Consider the following 18,427-nt stretch of genomic DNA (forward strand, 5'->3'; position numbering starts at 1 on the left):
TAAACTCCAATTTGGTGGCATGATCACAGAAGTTGTTGATAACAACTCCTTAAGTTTGTTTAATGCTACCACACACTCTTCATTCATATCAAATGTTGCATCCTTTTGAAGCAAACGGCACAAGGGTCTAGAAATCATTCAGAAGTTCTTCATAAACCTATGGTAGAAACTTGCATGTCCAAGAAAACAATAAATTTTCCTAACAGTAGTAGGGAGCGATAAAGAACTAACAAGTTTTACTTAGATTTATCAACTTCAATTCCCTTTTCAGATATGATATGTCCTAGAACTAATCCATGTGAAACCATGAAATGACATTTTTCTCAATTTAAGACTAGATTAGTTTCTTAAGAACGTTTTAAAACTAGGGACAGATTATGTAGACATGTATCAAAAGAATCACCATAAACTGAGAAATCATCCATGAACACTTTAATGATTTTCTCAATCATATCATAAAAGATACTTACCACACACCTTTGAAATGTGGTGGGGCATTGCAAAGTCCAAACGACATCCTCTGGTATGCAAATGTGACAAACGGACATGTGAAAGTCGTATTTTCTTGATCATTCGGAGCAACTGCAATCTGATTATATCCAGAATAGCCATCAAGAAAGCAATAATGAGAATGACCAACTAACCTTTCTAACATTTGATTAATGAATGGGTCTGGAAAGTGATCCTTGCGTGTGGTGTTGTTTATCTTCCAATAATCTGTATAGACTCTTCAACTATTTTGCACACGTGTAGGCACTAACTCATTAGCTTCATTCTTAACAACTATGACTCCGGATCGCTTATGAACTACTTGAATAGGGCTCACCCACTTGTTGTCTGAAATAGGATATATGATGATAACATCAAGAAGTTTGATAACCTCTTATTTGACGACCACCATCATGAGTGGGTTCAAATGGCGTTGAGCTTCCTTGTTGCTTTTGCACCTTCCTCCAACATAATCCCATGCATACATGTAGCTGGATTTATACCTTTGATATCTGCAACGCTCCATGCTATGGCAGTTTTGTGATCCTTCAGTACCCAGATCAGTTTCTCCCCCTCTTCTGCTGTGAGTTGTGACAATATGATGACCGATAATGTTTCATCCTCTCCTAAAAATGCATACTTTAAATATTCAGGAATCGGTTTAAGCTCTAATTTGGGTGCTGAATCACAGAAGAAAGAGTTTTTTTGTTAGAAGTACGAAAAGAAATAAAATAGGTAGAAGACTTACAACGAATTGGTGAAAAAGACTCAAGGGCTTCCACTGTCTGGATTAATTCTTCTTCAATGTGCTCAGAATAATTAAGCTTTCCATGTGTAATGCTATACACTAATGCCTTTTCTAAATTATCTTGTCCCACACCTTCATTCAAACAATCCTGCACAAAATAGTCAAACGTATCAATAGAAAAACAAGATTCAAAATCACTAGGGTACCTTATAGCATTGAAGATGACACTTTCTCCATCAATTTCCATAGTTAAGGTACCATCATAGATATCAATCTTCATACGCACCTTTCTAAGGAATAGTCTTCCCAATATAAGAGGAACTGTAGTAGGCATACGGTCATGTTCCATCTCAAGAACAAAAAAGTCAGTGGGAAAAATGATCTCATTTACTTGCACAAGTACATCCTCCAATAGGCCTTTGGGATATCTCTTTGAATGATCTGCCAACTATATTACTACCTTTGTTTCCTTCAAGTCTCCAAGGTTCAATGATTCATACATTGAATATGGCATCAGATTGATGGATGCCCTCAAATCACACAATGTTCTCCCAAACTCTTTCCTTCTAATTACACATGGAATGGTAAAGTTACAGGCATCTTTCAACTTAGGTGGCAGCTTCATCTGCAAAACAGCTGATACTTCCTTGCTTAATGCCACAGTTTCTTAATCATTGAATCTCCTCTTGTTCGTACAAAGCTCTTTAAGGAACTTTGCATACTTGGGGACTTGTTTTATGGCATCTAAAAGAGGTAAGTTCACTTGGACTTTCTGGAAAGTATCCAAGATTTCCTTATCAGTTTGCTTTTTCTTAGACTTCATAAACCTATGAGGGAAAGGAACAGGGACACTTGAGTTAAATGAATTTTGAACTTCTTTACTTACCTTATCAAAATCTTTTTTTGTTGAATTATGTAGCTTTAGGAGACTTTTCAGTTTCTATTGAAGCTTCATCTTGCTCAAGAATTTTGGTTTGTAGCTCTCATTGCTCATTTGTATATTTTCTCGTCCTCTTTTGCATCTTCGGCTGCTCAAAAACTTCTTTTCCACTCCTTAAAGTCACAACATTCATCTGATTGGCATTTGGATTCACGACGGTTTAGCTAGGCAACCTTCCTGGTTAGTGTTGTTGCCCCATCAAACTTGCTAACTGACTCATTAGGCGCCCAAGGTTTTCGATTACTTTGTTTGTTTTCTGTTGATGAGATTGGGTAGAGTTAGCTAAATAAGCAATTAAATCCTCAAGAGACTTACTTGGAGCTTGTTGTTGTTGAGGCTAAAATGGTGCATTTGGTCTTGCTTGATGCTCAGTGAGTGTGCTTCAAGCAAGACCATAGGCACATGGAGCTAAGTGAGTGTGCTTTCTATGGCACTCATAGAGTGCTGCAGCACAAACTATGAAGGTGTTTGGTCAGATTAAAGGTCACCCTGTGAAAATCCTACTTGACTCGGACAGTTCACACAACATTGTCGATTCTAAATTGCTTAAACAGTGGGGCTAACATGTCACATCCCAGGCTCGTCTCCATCGTAGCACAACATTGTCTGCTCTGGGCTTACCATTCCCTCATAGTTTTCTTTTTGGGAACTCACACGAGAACTTCCAATGTGTCACCTATCCTGGGAATGCTTTCACCCGAACTCGTTTAACTTCGGAGTTTTGATGGAACTCAAAGCCAATGAGTTCCCAAAAGGCCTCGTGCTATTTGGAGGTGGGCATGTACATATAAGGCACATCACCCCCTCTCTGTTGGTCGATGTGGGATGTTACAATCCACCCTCCTTAGGGGCCCAACGTCCTCGTCGGCACACTAGCACCACAAAGCAGAATGGCTCTGATATCATTCTGTCACATCTCAGGCTTGTCTCCACTGTAACACGATATTGTCCACTTTGGGCTTACCATTCCCTCACGGTTTTGTTTTTGGGAACTCATACAAGAACTTCTCAGTGGGTCACCCATCCTGGGAATCCCGAACTCGCTTAACTTCGGAATTCCGATGGAACCCAAAGCCAGTGAGTTCCCAAAAGGCCTCATGCTATATGGAGGTAGGCATGTACATATAAGGCACATCACCCATTCTCCATTGGTCGATGTGGATTGTTACATGGCAAGCAAAAAATACCAAGTCCTTTAAGGTCATGATAACTGATGGAGGCAAGGTGACAAGTTTCGGTTGTTGCAAGGTTGTGGAATTGCCATCGTCACACAGATTTGTACTCACTACCTTTGGGTGGTTGCGATGTAGTATTGGGGCTACAATGGCTTTCAACCGTGAGCCCTGTGCTATGGGACTTCCAACTCCTCACAATGGAGTTCACAAATGACCATCACACTTATAAACTGTATCATCAATTTCCCAATGCCTCAGGAATTCAAGAAGTATCATTAAACCAACTGGATAAAGAGTTAGTTAACTCTAATTTGCGGTTGTTCATGTTCTTGTATTCCATGGAAAAAAAAAAAAGTTAGAATCATGTAAACTGAGTATAGTCCAGTTACAGGACTTGCAACAACTATTGAATGCATTCGAGGCTATCTTTGCCTTGCCTATTAAGCTACTTCAACAACAAGACCACGGTCATCACATTCCACTTGTGCAAGAGGCTAAACCACCAAGCATTCAACCATACCACTATGGTCCATTGCAAAAAACAGAAATAGAGAAGCCAGTTCAAGAGTTACTTGAGGCAGGTTTCATAAGGCAAAGCCATAGTCCATTCTCCTTTCTTGTGTTGTTAATGAAGAAGAAGGAAGACACATGGAGAATGTGCATTGACTATAAAGAGCTCAATACCCTCACTATTAAGGATAGTACCTCATACGCCTCATTGATGATCTGTTGGATGAGTTGCATAGATCACTTTATTTCTCTAAGTTAGACTTGCGATCTGGATATCACCAGATATTAATGCAACCTAGAAACATTGAAAAAATTGCATTTAGGACTCATGAGGGCCATTACGAGTTCTTAGTAATGCCTTTTGTGCGTACAAATGCTCCTACCACATTTCAAAGTTTAATGAACAATTTGTTTAGGCCCCACTTGAGGAAATTTGTGTTAGTTTTCTTCGATGATATCCTCATCTATAGCAAGACCTGGGAAGCTCATTTAGCTCACTTGAAGGTGGTGTTTGAGATATTGCAGGCCAATAAACTCTTCCTCAAGAAGTATAAATGTTCCCTTGGACAAACTAAGGTGGAGTATTTGGGACACATTGTCTCTCGAGAGGGAGTAGCACCTAACCCTGAAAAAATCCAAGCTATAAAGAACTAGCCTACACCAAAAACTGTCAAGGAGTTGAGAGGATTCTTGGGTTTAGCAGGCTACTACAGAGAGTTTGTGCCAGGTTATGGCAAAATTTACCAGCCTCTATACCATTTGACAAAGAAAGATAGGTTTCATTGGAATGCAGAAGCTTAAGACAACCATGGTTTCTCCACAGGTACTACCATTGCTAGATTTCTTCAAACCATTTGAATTAGAATGTGATGCTTCTGGTTGTGGTATTGAAGCTGTGTTGCAGCAATGTGGAAGGCGTATTGTTTTTTCCAGCCAGTAACTTGGTCCAAGGAATCGAGCACTCTCCACTTATGAGAGGGAATTAATTGCAGTGGTTTATGCAGTGAGGAAATGGCAGAATTATTTGCAGGGAAGGCATTTCATAATCAAGACTGATCATAACAGTCTTAAGTACTTCCTGCATCAATGAGCTAGCACTGCATTCTAATAGAAATGGGTTTCCAAGTTATTGGGGTATGATTATGAGATACAGTTCAAAAATGGATCCCAAAATGCAGCTACAGATGCCTTGTCTCGATTACATGGGGTGCCTCAATTACATGAACCTGTTCCTCAGTCCACAAGGGAATGTAATAATATTTCTTACTCCTACAATGGTTAGATAGATGACTTGAGGAGAAGTACTGAACAAGATGAGTGAATTGTAGCCAAGAAAAAAGAAGTGGTTGACTTTGCAATGAATGGCACAAGAGAATCTACCTTGGGAAAGTACACTATTGATAATGGTTTCTTGCTCTATGAGAAAATGGTGGTGTTAAGCCCTCACTCGGAGTGGAGATGAAATGTTTTGGAAGAACACCATTGCACTCCCACTGTTGGTCACCAAGGGGTTCTCACAACATACCGCAAGATCAAGAGGAGATTCTATGGGCAAGAGTTGAAGAAGGATATCCAGAATTATGTGGTAGATTGTCAAGTGTGCCAACAGAACAAAGTGGAGACCATTGCCCCACCAAGGTTGCTACAACCTTTGCCAATTCCTTAAAGAATTTGGACTGACATCAAAATGGATTTCATAGTGGGGTTACCTTTATGCAAGGGCAAATCTATGATATTAGTGGTGGTTAGTTGGCAGATTATCCAAGAATGCTCATTTTATAGCTATGGCTCATCCCTACACTGCAATCACAGTAGCTCGGGCTTTTGTTGACAATGTCCTAAAACTACATGGCATGCCAAGTTTAGTGGTCAATGATAGAGATCCCATCTTTGTCAGTGCCTTTTGGAGGGAATTGTTCAAACTGCAAGGGTCAAAATTATGTATGAGCTCGGGCTACCATCCCCAAATTGGTTGGCAAACTGAAGTAATAAGCAGGTGCCTTGAAACCTATTTGAGATGTTTTGTTAGAGGTCAACCAAGAAGATGGGTTCAATGGCTCGCTTGGGCTGAATGGTGCTTCAACACTTCTTACCATTCATCTGCCAAGTTCACACCCTTTGTGCTAGTCTATGGCTTCCCACATCCCCAAATTATATCTTATGAATTTAGTACTGCAAGGGTGGAAATAGTGGAACAAAGCCTCTTGGAAAGAGACAAGGTCTTATCTATCTTAAAACACAACCTAAAGATGGCTCAGAATCGCATGAAGATGCAGCATGATAAAAAGATATCTGAGAGGCAATTTGAAGTGGGAGATTCTGAGTACCTGAAGCTGGTTCCTTACTAGTTACATGTCTTATCCCCTCAGAGCTACCATAAATCTTCAACCAAGATACTATGGTCCTTATGATATATGTGAGAAGATTGGTAAGGTGGCCGATAAACTGAATCTGCCTCCTCGCACCAAAATCTACCCTGTGTTCCATGTGAGCCATTTGAAGAAACATTTGGGAAGTAATGTGGTGCCTCATAATGTCCTACCTCAGGTGGTCGAAGATGGGTTAGCAGGAAACACACCAGTGGCAGTGTTGGCCAGGAGAGTTTATAAGAAAGGCAATGATTTAGGGGTCCAATTGCTAGTGCAGTGGCAAGATCAAAAGGAATTAGAGGCTACTTAGGAAGATTTTGACGAGTTCAAGGCTAAATACCCTTCATTTCCTCTCTAAGCAAACCTTGTGGATAAGGTTCTTTAAAGGGTATGTATTGTTATGAACTGGTTGTGATTGTCTTAAATACAGGGAGGTATTTAGTTAATAATAGTAAGGACTAAATTGTAAGGTAGTTAAGGGTAAAATTGTAAGGAGCTTAAAGATGGGGTTCAATTGTAATGGGCCAATAGTTATTAGAAGGTTTCAGAAATTGCTAGTATTGTGTCCAGGTGGCATTATTGTATTGGGGAATATGCAGCATGTGGGATATATGTGCTTCCGAGTTGGTTGTAACGGTCAGATTAGGAAAATTAATAGAATATTCCTTTTGTTCTTCTCTCTATTCTCTCTCGCCATCCTCGTGCCCCTAGCTACCGGTGAGGTTGATTCTCCAGCACCGGTGTGGTTTTAACATCCAACCATCTCCGCTCGGCAATTGACTCCTCAGACAGTTTAAATTCATACGTTTGAGATCTAAAACCCTAGCCCCTCTTCGCTGGTATGTAAATTCAACTTCTTCCACTCTTATTTTTAGTTCCTACTAGCAAGAGTGCCCACGCGGTGCTGCAGGTTTTCAAACTGTACAAAACATGTAGAAAGTTTTAAATGTATATATGATATGCCATACTATTTACATACATGTGGAAAATGTACTTACAACACCACAACAATAAGGAACAATGAGTAGGATTGGACTTCCTTAATCTGATGGGCTTGTTTTCATTTTGCTTAGCATCATTGACTGAAATTATGAGAGAAATAGAAAAAGAATTTCAGAAATTGTTTATGAAGGAAACAAATTCAGTCCATATTATATGTAATAGATGATCTATTACCTATAAGGAAGAAGACTTAGTAAAACCATTTTAGCACATCAGGAAACGTTTGTTTATGAGCTGTAATTCATTGCAACAAATTTATTTCCACCACTAATGCTTCAAACTTGAAGGATCTAAATTAAAAAAAAACATAATAGCTATAAATGGACATTCATCACTAAAAATGAAAATCATAGACCCTAAAACTTCCAACATGGTGAAAAATATAAACATTGCGAAATTGGAATAGAAATCAATTTTGAAAAGAAACTGAGCAGAGGGATTACACTCAATGGAAATCGTAAACATAAATTGAAACAATTCTTATAGAATGAGTCAGTCGAACTTACAACATAGTGAAGAGTGTAATCTCGCTGCCAATTTGCTAAATCAAGACTACCTACACCAAATCAGAACAGTTTAATCCTTGAATAAGTTATATTGGATGACCCTAAGCATGCATGCTTAAATTAGACAATGACTTGGAACATCTACTTAAAGCTTAAAAGTACATCACTTCAATTAAGAATATCTCGAGACTATCTCTAATCTTTGGTTAAACCATGACTTGGAACATGTTTAAAAGGCCTCGAATTTTAATTGGTAAAACAGGACAAAGAGCTTATAGCTCCAACCAGTAATCAAACTCTACTGAAATCAGCTAGCATACTAACTAAAATGAAAAAGAAACAAAAATATAGGTGTGAACACGAAAGATTCCTTGAAACAAGAAACCAGAATAACGTGTACAAAATAATATTTTTGTGTTTATGATTTTTGGGGTTACGATCTCTCTTAAATTTGGTCCTCTGATTCTATCTCCGTAAGATCTAGATTTGTTGATCCAAGGGCCGTCGAGGCTTGATCTTGGATGAACAGTTGTAAGTTTCTTCAAGGGCCTTCGGGGCTTGATCTTGAATGTTGATGGATGAGCGGATCTTCAAGGGCTTTTGGGCTTGATCTTGAAGAACGGTTGGTTTTCTTCAAGGGCCGTCGAGGCTTGATCTTGAATGAACAGTTAGTTTTCTTCAAGGGCTTTTAGGCTTGATCTTGAAGAATAGATGTGTGGATTTGTTTGTTGATCCAAGGACCGTCGGGGCTTGATCTTGGATGAACAGTTGTTGAACGGATCTTCAAGGGGCGTTGGGCTTGATCTTGAAGAATGATTGGATGTGTGGATTTGTTGAGGTTGTTGATCCAAAGGGCCATTGGGGCTTGAGCTTAGGATGAACGGATGAACGGATGAACACTTTCTTCAAGGGCCGTCGGGGCTTGATCTTGAATAATGGTTGTGTGGATTTCTTCAAGGGCTTTTGGACTTGATCTTGAAGGTTGATGGATGAACACTTTCTTCAAGGGCCGTCAGGGCTTGATCTTGAAAGAAGATTTAACGAAGAACGAAGAGAGCTTTCTTGATCCTTCGGAATTCTTGGGAATTTGGATGGTTGGAAGCTTTGGAGTTTCAAAGCTTCAAGGATTTGGGGAATTCTCTTCTAATTTTGGAGTAGAGAAATGTATTTGTGAATTCCTTGATGCTTGATACCTTGATGGAGAAGCCTATTTATAGGCTTTGAGAATGAATCACCACCACAAAATATTTTTTTCCTTTCCAAGCACCATTGCCTAATTTTCCCACTTAATGCAATATTGAAATTGAAGTGGTGTAACTTATGGCCTAATTTCCCACTTAATACCATTTTAAACTTGAAGCGGTCTAACTTATGGCCTAATTTCCCACTTAACACCATTTTAAACTTGAAATGTGTATGCTTTGTCATTGCCCAAATGAGAAAAACTTGCTTTGATCCGTAATGGATGAAAGTGTGCTTGCCTTGTCATTGCCCAACATGAGAAGAAAAACTTGTTTTGATCCTCAATGGATTGAAATGTACTTGCCTTGTCATTGCCCAAAATGAGAAGAAAAACTTGTTTAATCCTTCAAGGGTATTTCTTCCTATTTTGTTGAGTCACACGCCATGTGTACAATTTGTACAACACATGGCGTATGCCATGTATGCCTTGACACGTCAAAACTTTAATGCATTGGTGAACATTTGTTTTACTGAAATTTCGGTGTCTACAAATGCCCCCACTTCAAGGCGCGTCGTAGACATGTGCTTGTCACGTGTAGAAGATGCATTTTGAAGTCCCTTAATGTAGATGTCAACCCAAGGGCCGTCGAGGCTTGATCTTGAATTGGGCTGGAAATTTCTTCAAGGGCCATTGAGGCTTGATCTTGAGTTCGACTGGAAGATTTTCTGGTTTCCTCCAATCGTTGATTTTCCACAGGCTTAGTCTTGAACTGGGCTGGAAATTTCTTCAAGGGCCATCGAGGCTTGATCTTGAGTTCGACTGGAAGATTTTCTGGTTTCCTCCAATCGTTGATTTTCCTTTGTGCTACTCTTGAACTGGGCAGCAGGATATTTCTTCAAGGGCCATCGAGGCTTAATCTTAAGTTCGACTGGAAGATTTTCTGGTTTCCTCCAATCGTTGATTTTCCTTTGTGCTACTCTTGAACTGGGCAGCAGGATATTTCTTCAAGGGCCATCGAGGCTTGATCTTGAGTTCGACTGGAAGATTTTCTGGTTTCCTCCAATCGTTGATTTTCCTTTGTGCTACTCTTGAACTGGGCAGCAGGATATTTCTTCAAGCGCCATCGAGGCTTGATCTTGAGTTCGACTGGAAGATTTTCTGGTTTCCTCCAATCGTTGATTTTCCTTTGTGCTACTCTTGAACTGGGCAGCAGGATATTTCTTCAAGCGCCATCGAGGCTTGATCTTGAGTTCGACTGGAAGATTTTCTGGTTTCCTCCAATCGTTGATTTTCCTTTGTGCTACTCTTGAACTGGGCAGCAGGATATTTTTGGTCTCCCCCGAAGGTCTGAGCTTTACTCCTTTTTTTTCTGTTTCTTTGTTCAATCTCTCCAATTCGTATTGAAGAGGGTTAGAGGATAGCTCAGCATATGCAGTTGTTGCTTGTCTCCACATGCTTTAATGTATCATTTTCACTTGCCTTACTTGCTCCCCTTTGCAGAAGTGGTCCCTTCTCTGGAAGTGTATCAACCGTTGAAGATGACTACTCGAGAGCAACGCTAGGTAAGCAACCAGGGAATAGATTCCAAGCAGTCGGTTCCAGATCGGAAGACTGACTCCAAGTGCCGACTGATTGCTTCTTTCACTTTGCCATGCGAGTAAGAACAAGGACAAAGGAAAAGACAAGGAAAAAGCATGATATGAGATACCTTTGCTTTCGACCTTGATGATATGAGATACCTTTGCTTTTGAAGAAGCGGCGAATGGATCAGCACATGTATTTGTTGTGCTTGTCTCCACATACTTCAATCTACCGTTTCCTCCTGGGTCATCTGTACTCCAGGCATCTGGTATCTTCTTTGGGGAAGAAGAAAAAATTGAGTATTTCGAAAGGCTTTGCTGGGAGTGCGCCCTCAGAGGTGAGGAAGAGTTGGGCATTTTTTTTTTTCAGGTATGCCTTGCCATAAAAGATGAAGGTCGACATATATAGGGATTTCCCAATAGCAAGTGGTGGTTATGTTCTTTTACCCTTGTCGACAAACGTCTCTTCGATTTTTTAACAAGCGTCTCTTCGATTTCTGAGCGAGCGCCTCTTCGAAAAAGTAGTCACGGGTGCGGCCCTGTCACCATGCTCGGTCAGTAGTAACCCATTCTTTTAAGTCGGAAATGTAGCTTTGGTCCAGACTGATGTGCCCCACACACACCTGAATGTGCTTCTTCCATGGCTAGATTAACTTCTTCCTCACCTAGGCATCTTAGGAGCACTCCTTCAAGAGAGCGTCGATAGAGTGTTCCTTTGTAGTACAGGAAGCGAGGTGCTCGTCGACGTATTTCGGAACGGTGTCTGAGATCATCTGGAAGCTTTCCGTGCTCTAAGTAGTCGATCAGCGGCTGTCTCCACTCTTCAGCATCGACTGGAAGTACTGAGATGACATTTGTATCATCTAGTGACATTTCATTAACGAGCGGAATCACCCATCTTTGGCAAACTGGCACGTATGCAACTTCATCTTTTCCTAGTGTCATACTCGAGGCTAGATTGGCGAGAGCGTCTGCCATTTGATTTTCCTTTCTTGGCACATGTTCTAGTGTCACAGCTTCGAACTTTTGTAGCAGTTGGGTCGCTGGCCGGAAGTATGGGACAAGATCATCTTTCCTCACCTCATATTAAGTTAAGAGTTGATTGATTATGAGCTTGGAATCGCCATATACCTCAAGAGCTGTGATTTCCATGTTGATCGCCATTTGGAGCCCGATGATCAATGTTTGGTACTTAGCAACATTGTTGGAGCATAGCTCATTCAGTTGGAAGGAGTAAGGTAGTATTTGCCTTTGTGGCGACATGAATACTACTCCTGCCCCCGCTCCGTCTGCTCGTACGAATCCGTCGAAGAACATCGTCCATGTTGGGAAGATGTCGATGTAGAACACCTCCTCATCAGGCAAGTAGTGTTTGGTGCTGTTTGCAGTTTCAGCTCGTGCAGGCAAGGAACGTTTGGTGCTGTTTGCAGTTTCAGCTCGTGCAGGCAAGGAGCGTTTGGTGCCGTTTGCAGTTTCAGCTCGTGCAGGTAAGGAGCGTTTTGGTGCCGTTTGCAGTTTCAGCTCGTGCAGGCAATGAGCGTTTGGTGCCGTTTGCAGTTTCAGCTCGTGCAGGCAAGGAGCGTTTGGTGCCGTTTGCAGTTTCAGCTCGTGCAGGCAAGGAGCGTTTTGGTGCCGTTTGCAGTTTCAGCTCGTGCAGGCAAGGAGTGTTTGGTGCCGTTTGCATTTTCAGCTCGTGCAGGCAAGGAGCGTTTGGTGCCGTTTGCAGTTTCAACTCGTGCAGACAAGGAGCTTGTGGACAAGATGGTTGCTGCTTGTCCAATTTCTTCGAAGCGATCTTCGAAAGGCATTCCTCACAATCTTCATAGAAAGGAGCCTTGATCGAGAAATTGAATAAGTCTTCGATGAAGAAGAGATCGCGCATGAACGATCTTTGTGTTGAAATTTTCTTATCTTCAACATTTTCACATTGCTTTGGAGGTTGGCGAAAGCTGCTTTCCCTCCTTTCTGATTGGTGCACTTGTGGAGAAGACATATGTTTCTCGTGCAGTTTCTTCGGAGTGACATGAGTCCATCCTTCAATTTCACTTGACTTGGAGCATGCCCCCAACAGTCGAGGTGAAGACTTTGAGTCGAAAGAGCCAGAAGTGACATCTTTCTTAGGGATTTCATCTTCAGTGCCGTTCTCTTGGGTTTGTTGGCATGAAGATTTGCCAGTGTGGACGATGATGCGCCTCCTTACTTTCAGTGGTCCTTTTGTGTCGACCTCTAGGATTGTTTGGCGCTTCATCCTTGAAGGAATCAAGCTTCGAACGTCGCATTTTTCTGCTAACCCATCGAAAATTTCTTCCTTTGGTGTTGTCTTCCTCTTTCCAAAAGGCTTCTCATTATCTTCAAATCTTTCCGAAGCTGATCGTCGCAGAGGAGAGATAGCTGTGTTGTTTTGTTTCTTAGGCTTTAACAACCTTTCAAAAACAGAGTTTTGGGATGTTGGCGCGTTAAGCCTCTTGAAGACAGAGGTTTGGCCTTGACTACCAATGCGATTAAACACTGAAATTCTGGAGCTTGAATGGCTCATCTTATCGAAGACCGACGTCCGAGGGGCGGGTTTAGGCTCTTTTTGGTCTTGTTCAATGCTCACGCTGATGTGTTGAGTGCTAGCTTTCTTCACTTTGCTTGAAATCTTCATGTGTGTATTTGGTGTGAAGCCAAGTCCAGCTTTGTTGTTGTCAACTCCGTAATCATGCTCCTTCAACTTCTTTTGAGTCTCGGTGAGGTCACGATCTTTGTCATTGACGGTGTTTGAAACCTTCTTTCCAAGATTTGAAGAGGAAGCAAAGTCATGCCTAGCCTTTGACATGAGTTCGTAGGCATTTGGGTTAAAGCCTTCTTCGGTCTTCTTAGTTGGAAGAGAGCTTGGTTTCATTTTGACGCCATGCTGTGCCTCCAGACGGTTGATGAGTCCGACGGTTTGCAAGTTTTTCTCCTCTGCAGTCCGTGTGAGCTTTGTGATTGCTTCATTCATCTGAGCTAGCTGCTCCTCAATTGAAGTTACTCAAGTGGTCATGACTTGCATGGTTGTACTGCCGCTCGAATCAGCGTCGGAGAGTAGGGACTCTGAGTATTTCCTCAGGCTTTCCCCTCTTGATGCCCTTAGCGAGGCTAGGGTGATCACAGGCTCGTGCCTCAGGTGCTTTTGTTCCTTTGACAGAGTTAATGCAGGGGCGGAAGCCGCGGCAAAAAGAGCTCTTGCCTTACTTCGGGTTATGGTGCCCGAAATATCACCACTTGCGGCGATGATGTTCTTGTTCTTTGCTTTGATTGCAGGAACAGCTTTATCCTTTCTTGATGCCATTTGCGTTTTTCGATGATTTGAGGATAGAGATGAGAGGTAGAGATGTCCCACTGGGCGTGCCAAATTTGTGAACACGAAAGATTCCTTGAAACAAGAAACCAGAATAACGTGTACAAAATAATATTTTTGTGTTTATGATTTTTGGGGTTACGATCTCTCTTAAATTTGGTCCTCTGATTCTATCTCCGTAAGATCTAGATTTGTTGATCCAAGGGCCGTCGAGGCTTGATCTTGGATGAACAGTTGTAAGTTTCTTCAAGGGCCTTCGGGGCTTGATCTTGAATGTTGATGGATGAGCGGATCTTCAAGGGCTTTTGGGCTTGATCTTGAAGAACGGTTGGTTTTCTTCAAGGGCCGTCGAGGCTTGATCTTGAATGAACAGTTAGTTTTCTTCAAGGGCTTTTAGGCTTGATCTTGAAGAATAGATGTGTGGATTTGTTTGTTGATCCAAGGACCGTCGGGGCTTGATCTTGGATGAACAGTTGTTGAACGGATCTTCAAGGGGCGTTGGGCTTGATCTTGAAGAATGATTGGATGTGTGGATTTGTTGAGGTTGTTGATCCAAAGGGCCATTGGGGCTTGAGCTTAGGATGAACGGATGAACGGATGAACACTTTCTTCAAGGGCCGTCGGGGCTTGATCTTGAATAATGGTTGTGTGGATTTCTTCAAGGGGCTTTTGGACTTGATCTTGAAGGTTGATGGATGAACACTTTCTTCAAGGGCCGTCGGGGCTTGATCTTGAAAGAAGATTTAACGAAGAACGAAGAGAGCTTTCTTGATCCTTCGGAATTCTTGGGAATTTGGATGGTTGGAAGCTTTGGAGTTTCAAAGCTTCAAGGATTTGGGGAATTCTCTTCTAATTTTGGAGTAGAGAAATGTATTTGTGAATTCCTTGATGCTTGATACCTTGATGGAGAAGCCTATTTATAGGCTTTGAGAATGAATCACCACCACAAAATATTTTTTTCCTTTCCAAGCACCATTGCCTAATTTTCCCACTTAATGCAATATTGAAATTGAAGTGGTGTAACTTATGGCCTAATTTCCCACTTAATACCATTTTAAACTTGAAGTGGTCTAACTTATGGCCTAATTTCCCACTTAACACCATTTTAAACTTGAAATGTGTATGCTTTGTCATTGCCCAAATGAGAAAAACTTGCTTTGATCCGTAATGGATGAAAGTGTGCTTGCCTTGTCATTGCCCAACATGAGAAGAAAAACTTGTTTTGATCCTCAATGGATTGAAATGTACTTGCCTTGTCATTGCCCAAAATGAGAAGAAAAACTTGTTTAATCCTTCAAGGGTATTTCTTCCTATTTTGTTGAGTCACACGCCATGTGTACAATTTGTACAACACATGGCGTATGCCATGTATGCCTTGACACGTCAAAACTTTAATGCATTGGTGAACATTTGTTTTACTGAAATTTCGGTGTCTACAATAGGAATACCATATTAATTTTCAAATCCTACCACCAGTTTGCAAGGTGTGCCGAAAGCTTGTGTCTCACTATGGCTCAGTCTTTGCTTTGTTAATAACTTAGCCGTCAAATCTTTCAACTGCAATGATCAGTTAGAACACGATTAGAGAAAAACCACATACAGAAAAGCATACTACTTTCAAAATGCTCATGGAATCCACAGTCGAAACTTTTCACTTTGCTTCTATCTGCAAGATAGCAAAAGGATATTAATGATGAAGGGATGATAACAAATCTTATTAGAGAATGCACTGTATTCATTAACAAAGTGTTAACCTGATGAAAGTATAAAATATTATGGATTTACACAGCCAAATTCTACACTTGTTAATTCCGAATTTTTTTGTTTTTTGGCATATCGAAACAAAAGTAAAAGGCGTGATCTAATCAATTTGAAAAATCTCAAGAATTCTCTTATTATTACAAAACCAAATTCATTGTCAAGATTAAGAGCAACCGAATAACACAATAACAAAACGGAAAAAAAAAATTATAAATATATTTGTCAAACCTCTTGGGATTCAAGTCGACTGACTCCACAACCATACTAAGTGGTGCCCCAGAATTCTTGCAACTTTAGTAGCCTTGATCATGCATGTATCAGTATAAATACATAAAAGAAGATAAATGCATGTAACAGTGATTGAAGATAATTTTTCGTGTTGCTACATCGCTACATTGAGAGGGGCACCCAAACCTGATATTAAAAAACAAAATATTTAGTATAACGTAAACAATTCAATATGTAGTATCAGTTTTGGATGCATAATTCAAGGCTCTAAAACCCGCAAAATCACAGAAAAAAAATATTGCATCTCATTGTAAAAAAGAAAGAACCGACTTAATCACAGTATAAAAGACATAAATACAAATACAACTTTAACACATGATGATATTTTATATACATAAATTTTTAAAAGGTGATACAAATACCAGAACATATTTATATATATGTACAAACAGTTATCAACATGATTAACAAAAATTTGTAAATTCTAAAGTTTACACTACTTGTCAGTCACTTACCCTTTTTTTTTTTTTTTTTTTTTTTCCAATTTGAGCAAAAGCAAAGTGTAGCTTATATAAATTGTTGTGCCAATAATCTGCAATAGATAACATAGTATAAATAAGTCATACAAAACAACAGCATTGTAATAATCCATTTTTTTTTTATTTAAAGCAATAATTATCAATACGATTAATAAAAATTTATAAATTGTAAACTTAACACTACTTAGTAAATTGGCTAACCTTTTTTTTTTTTTTCAATTTCAGCAAAAGCACTTTGTAGCTTATATAAATTGCTTTGATAATGATCTGTAATGGAAAATGCAGTCACAAATGAGATGCACAAAACAAAAATAGTATTATAATGATCTTTCTTTTTTCATTGAAAGCATTGCATAACTGGGAAAAGAAATGAAAACTTAAAATTAAACTATCAAGAACCAAATGATCTAACACATTTTAGTTCTTCTTAAACTATAACAATACAGTATATCTACCACAAATAATTTGTAAAGAGAACTATTAAAATCTCTTGACCCCAATAAGCATATTTTACATTACAAAAATTCTATGGATAAGGGACTTCTTTATACAACATTGCTATTCCGAATACCTAATCTCACACTTAACCTCAGGAGCTTGCAATTAAATTTTCCAAAGAGTAGGCAATGACATGATGATGGTAATATACTTTCTTATAAAACAAACCATATACAATCTATTTTTCGTCATATTCTAGAAATGAGTAAAATTTTAATTGCCTTCTCAAACAGTATATCTATATTTGGGCAATCTGGGTAATTGAATCGCCTAGAAAATAAGTTCACTAAACAGGATTTCATAAAATAAATAATAATAATAATAATTGAAAAAAATAAGAAGGGTGAAACCGAATCATGAAAAATGAATCATCTCAATCAATTTCCCAACAAAATAAAAGGTTAGGCTAGGAGGAACCCATGTTTTCCTCACCCTCTCTGCCTATTTCGAAAACATTTTTCCTTCTTTCCAACTTCCCCATCTCTGTCTCCCCTCTCTTTCCCATTCAACTCCTTTTTTTCTCTGTTCATATCTTCTTTCCCATCTCTGAAAAACCCACCCTAATTCAATTGAATAAATCGCAGCAAACTCAAATAAAAATTTGAATATTTCAGACCGAAAACGGAAACCAAACGACCGCATAAAAATACGGAAATTGGAGATTGCCCAGATCACGAAAATTGGAGATTACCCAGATGACGAAATTATGAAACAACAGTAACCCAAAAGTTAAAATCGGAAAAAGCTGAAAACTTTGTAAGATTTGATCAGGACAGAGTAATCACAGTTCATACCTTTTTCAAGGGAGAAACAAATAATAGTCACAGCTACTGCAACTGCTTTCTCTAAGTCTGGAGTTTCTAGGAAATTTATACTCTTTTAGCTGGGAAAGCCCCAACAAAGCACCACAACTGATAGTAAAACGAAATCATTAGGGTTTCATCCAAATTAGAAAAAATCCTAAACAATCATTATAAAACACACCTTAGCTAAATAAGATTGATTCTGCAGAGATCTGAAGATAGGCCGCGCCCAAAGGGGTGGAAATCGGCCATAATTCCGGCCACAACCCGAATATCCCAAATGGAAAAAAGGATAAACACTGCGAATAGATTCGCCGGATTGACAAATTTAGCAAACAGACGTTGATAATGGAGACCAGAAATATGCTGGAGAAGGAAAAAAGGGAGTGTGATGCAGCTTGCAAAATAAGAATGGCAAGAGGAGAAGAGATGGAACTCAGACAAACGCAAAAAAGAGAGAAACGAAGGAAGCATCTTCTCTAGAAAACCCGATAGCCACGTACGCGCAACACACATGACTAAGGACAAAATGGCCACTCCACTATACAATCCTACCAAAATCAGAAAACACTGAAGAAAATGAGGGGCAAATCCATCCCCACACTATAGGTAAACAGTGCAACCCAAAACTGGGTTTTAGTATATATATAATTTTGGTATTCTTGCATTCAATTACAGGTTTGGGGCAGATTCGTTGAATTTCTATGAGTTTAGTTTTCCCAATTTTTTGCTGTTTTGTGTGGTTAATTTGTTTATTAGGTCTCAATTATTTAA

At 39.7% G+C, this 18,427-nt stretch overlaps 1 long non-coding RNA gene across 1 annotated transcript; it reads right to left on the reverse strand.

Moving 5' to 3' along the window:
- Positions 1 to 16,071: 16,071 nt before the first annotated feature.
- LOC125475359 lies at positions 16,072 to 18,113 on the reverse strand. The gene is made up of 3 exons (XR_007256748.1): positions 17,835 to 18,113; positions 17,645 to 17,761; positions 16,072 to 16,619 (listed from the first exon to the last, which is right to left on the reverse strand). It is a non-coding gene; the product is annotated as an uncharacterized LOC125475359 (long non-coding RNA).
- Between the last annotated feature and the right edge of the window lie 314 nt (positions 18,114 to 18,427).

This window comes from the organism of the source record quoted next, unplaced genomic scaffold (genome assembly GCF_019419815.1).
Source record: "Pyrus x bretschneideri cultivar Hongxiangsu unplaced genomic scaffold, Pyrus_bretschneideri_v1 Contig140, whole genome shotgun sequence".
Classification (NCBI taxonomy): domain Eukaryota; kingdom Viridiplantae; phylum Streptophyta; class Magnoliopsida; order Rosales; family Rosaceae; genus Pyrus; species Pyrus x bretschneideri.